The sequence below is a fragment of the Saccoglossus kowalevskii genome, chromosome 5 (genome assembly GCF_978046115.1).
Source record: "Saccoglossus kowalevskii chromosome 5, keSacKowa6.1, whole genome shotgun sequence".
Classification (NCBI taxonomy): domain Eukaryota; kingdom Metazoa; phylum Hemichordata; class Enteropneusta; family Harrimaniidae; genus Saccoglossus; species Saccoglossus kowalevskii.
Genome location: NC_140645.1, coordinates 12,206,709 through 12,211,018, shown reverse-complemented (window position 1 = coordinate 12,211,018; position 4,310 = coordinate 12,206,709). Strand labels below are relative to the sequence as shown.

General features: G+C 34.2%; 1 long non-coding RNA gene across 1 annotated transcript; it reads right to left on the bottom strand.

The window, feature by feature from the left end:
- Nucleotides 1-322: 322 nt before the first annotated feature.
- Nucleotides 323-1,789, bottom strand: LOC144360434 (uncharacterized). Its single transcript, XR_014929497.1, has 5 exons — nucleotides 1,769-1,789; nucleotides 1,412-1,510; nucleotides 964-1,026; nucleotides 659-748; nucleotides 323-492 (listed from the first exon to the last, which is right to left on the bottom strand). It is a non-coding gene; the product is annotated as an uncharacterized LOC144360434 (long non-coding RNA).
- Nucleotides 1,790-4,310: the final 2,521 nt, after the last annotated feature.

Genomic DNA, 4,310 nt, shown 5'->3' with positions numbered 1-4,310 from the left:
ATATTAATAAAATAGTTTACAACAATATAGGAAATAATGAATGTGTTCATACCATACCATCTTTATTTTATTTTATTATACAATTCACCGGTTGTCATGAATCAGATTGGTCTAGAGAAAGTGCTCTACAGGAATACGATATTTTGCACAGTTAATATGAACAGTTACATTTGTATTCCCGATTTTGTTCGTGTCATGTCTCAAAACGATTGTTTTTGTTGAAAATTACTCGTCTTCAGTCCCGGGAAACATTCATTTAGAGTCGTGGCTATCTACCTACCTACTGTACAGTCCAATAGTTCATATCAAACAAACGTAAATATTCAAATAATTGTTTATTTCTATTAAAGGCAAACGCCAGGTAACATACAAGACATAAATTTCAATATCGAAAACAAAATCACTCTCATAGATACAGAAACCTTGCGACGTCAACATACTATCACATACAGTGGTACAAAACTCTTGATTGATTACATGGTATGCATCCAGCTAGAAGAAACAACAAATTGCCATAATTACTAAGAGGCACATTGTATAATTGATAATATAACAAAAGGAAAGTATATCCCACACGGTGCAAAAAGTTACCTTTATACATGTATTACTATATAAGACTCAATGTTTCAAATTACTTTACTAACTGGCCAGTATTCACCTTTTACACTCATGGGCAAGACAGCTCGGACAAATGATAACACAGTTACAGGCAGAGTGTACTGACAATTGGGCGGGCCGCCACTTTTTTCTGCGTAAGAAAAAACAAAAAAATCATAAATATTGAGGAAGACGCCTTCTAAGATAAAATGTACAATATTTAGTACATACATATATGACATGTGTGTGACGAGTAATTAATTTTAGTATTATGTGAAAACGCGAGAATGGTGAAATAAAATATTCAAGCTGAGAGCGTGAGCACATGTACAGTAACACAGCCATCTAATTTTCCGTTGACATTACCTTTTTAGTTGTCTATTCCTAGCGGTGTTTTCAATCTATTCACATACCTTTACAACATCATAACTGCAATATAAAAGTAATAATGTATATATTAGTTACAAATTATATTGTTATCACCAAGTATTACATCATGTTATAGCGTTGATTCAGGCGTAGGCACAGTAAATACGAAGTGGTTGATTTCGACATCGACGTAAATATTCGGTGTTCTGCGATTGCATTCGTTAAACTAATTTTATTTTTTCTCCTACAAAACAAGATTAATAAAACGAAGACACAGTTTGACCCATTACACGCTTTGGAGTACTATTATACTTGCTAATTAAAACGAAAGAACATAACATCGATATTGCATAGTCATAAAGGTTTCACTTCATACTAATTTTATGTAACGAAATTGGTAATAGTTTTGCTATCCACGAGAAAGACGTAACTGGGCGATACTTACCCAGCGTCTTGTACTTCCTTCACCAATAATTCACGATTGTTGTGTTGTAGACCAAACATTTGGAAATATGTAAACACAAAATGGGTAAGTATACTCGATCTAGAGTAATCAAAAAGGGTGACCAGGTAGTTTTTGTCGTTTTTTAAACATTTTGCTACTAGTTTCGAAAAAACAACCATTTAGGTCAAATTTACAGCAAAGCTAGCAACTTCGCAATTGCTTTACATAATTTTTAACGCTATTTCTTAGTTTGTTATACATTCGGTTCGTATTTAGGTATATCGAGCTTGCATTCAATCAAATTTTGAGTAATTATTTTAATATTCAAGTATGGGGTTTGGTAGGAAGAGCACTTACGGAACATTTAAAACCAAATCTACCAACATTCCAATTACTTTCGACAACATTACTGGATCTTTGCAACAGATTAGTGCCAGCTTTATTGTCTAAATGCAGCAAGATTTTATTGACAATACGTGCAAATTTACAAAGTCTTTTGGATATTAAAATTTTTCATACTATTCTGATTTGCCCAAATTGCTTTACATAATTTTGAACGCTATTTCTTAGTTTGTTATACATTCGGTTCGTATTTAGGTATATCGAGCTTGCATTCAATCAAATTTTGAGTAATTATTTTAACATTAAAGTATGGGGTTTGCTAGGAAGAGCACTTACGGAACATTTAAAACCAAATCTACCAACATTCTAATTACTTTCGACAACATCACTGGATCTTTGCAACAGATTAGTGCCAGCTTTATTGTCTAAATGCAGCAAGATTTTATTGACAATACGTGCAAATTTACAAATTCTTTTGGATATTAAAATTTTTCATACTATTCTGATTTGCCCATTTACCTCTACTTGCTTCAGACGACAATTCCGCTATTTGAGGTTCCATGACTAGATTTCTGTCGCTTTTTTGAAGTTTCAACAACTAGTTTCGAATTTACAACCACTTAGGTCAAATTGCCTAGCAGAGCTGGCAACTTTGCAATCATTTTACACAACTTTGCCCGCTATTTTTAACTTGTATATATTTTCGGATAAAATGGTCTGTTCACATATACTGGGCTTGTTTTCAATCTACTTCTGAGTTATTTTTCGAAGATTCAAGTTCTGGGTTTGTGTTTACCTAACATTTACAATCAAATCTACCAACTTTACACTGGTTTTTCACAACTTTGTTTACTATTTTTTAATCTTTTATGTTGAGCTTGTAATACAGTCTGGAAACACATATGGGTTTTTCTCTCTCGAAATTTGATTAATTTTTCTAACTTTTAACTGCGGGGTCGGTGAGCGCAGTAGTGTTTTATTTCCTCTGCCATCGCCCGAGTTTCCAATGGTCCTAACCTTAGTTAGTTTGTGTCAAAAATGTGAAAGCACGGCTACACGGTTTGTACTTAGGAATAAGTATTATCTCGATGAGAGAAAATATACACATTTATTTTGCAGATAACATTTTTTTCATTTACTGTATGCGAAACTGTCGCAATTCTGCTTAACAACGTGGTGGACAATATCTCTTGTTCATTTCACTGTCATGGTTGTTCTCCTCAATTTGACGATAATCATTAATTTGAATGTCATCTGACTGCGAAGATGTAGTCCGGATTTCACCAGAGAAAACCATGGTTGTGGTAACCAGAAAAATCAACAGCAATATTCGAGTTTCTGCCATGCCTAGAGCTGAATAAACACAGAATTTGGTGCTGGTAACATTAATGATTGAAATTAAAAGATACATTTCATATCCGTGTTTGTGTTGTTAAACATATTGTTTAATTGTAGTAAATGGGTGAAGGAGTGAATTTACAAGACATCTACCGCGCTAGTGGCGGTAAAAAAGCTATGGACAATGCGTTAATAACTGCGGCAATCAGTGAATGGTTTTGTTCATTTTACCGATCTGACGGAGTTGTTTCAGATGTTGTACAGAATATTTACTCCACTCTACCAGGCGTCTGTGTTTAATTATTCACCGGATTGTTTATACCTATTTGATTTTTTTGCTTATAGAGTTGAGATTTAATTGACGCCAAAGTAGAATAAAGTCTTCGATGTTGGTGTTTTGTACAAACGAAAGTGACGTTCATCCGATGCATTTCGGGTTCTTCCATGGTTATCTAAGCTGAACCATTTTGAGTATCACATTATCTGCAATATATCCACTTAATTTTTCTTACCACGAAGGCCAAACAGCTGGTGTAGTTAAGCAACAGTGTTTTGATTACCACTAACACAGAATGTTCATCACACTTTCAGTAAATCAGTTCTTATGGTTTTTCGGAGTCGATTATGACTTGTTGGGCAAGTAATATTTGCTGCCAACACACAACAATAATACGATTATTCCACGTCCTCTTAGCACTGATGTTGTATTTGTTGTCACCTAAATGTATGGACCTTAAACGCCACGATATTAAGTCCGACTATTAATCTTTGACATTCTGCTTTCTAACGACAGATAAAGCGTGCAAAGGGAGAATAGACTTGGTTGGTGGAATGTCCTCAAAATATCGTCCTTCTGTTTTTTATAGAACTATTCCGCTCATCAAATAACAACGTCGTCTGAAGTGTAGCCACCATTCCATTCCGCTCACAATATTTGATTCTCCCCGTGGGTGTCAGGTACGTTATGTACATAACAAACATGATGTAGTTCGCTATACTCTATGATGTTCATTACCATGTAATTAAAATACATACAGTGATAACCTATATAATACTGAAACAACACCAATTGGAAAACTGCAGTAAATATGTAATCTCCCGGACAGTACAATTCATGTTAACAACATATATTCAAAATTTTGCTATATCATATCGTATCACAAACAATTCGTGAACGTTTGATAACAGTCGGACAAGCCATAGCTAAAACTACTGATAG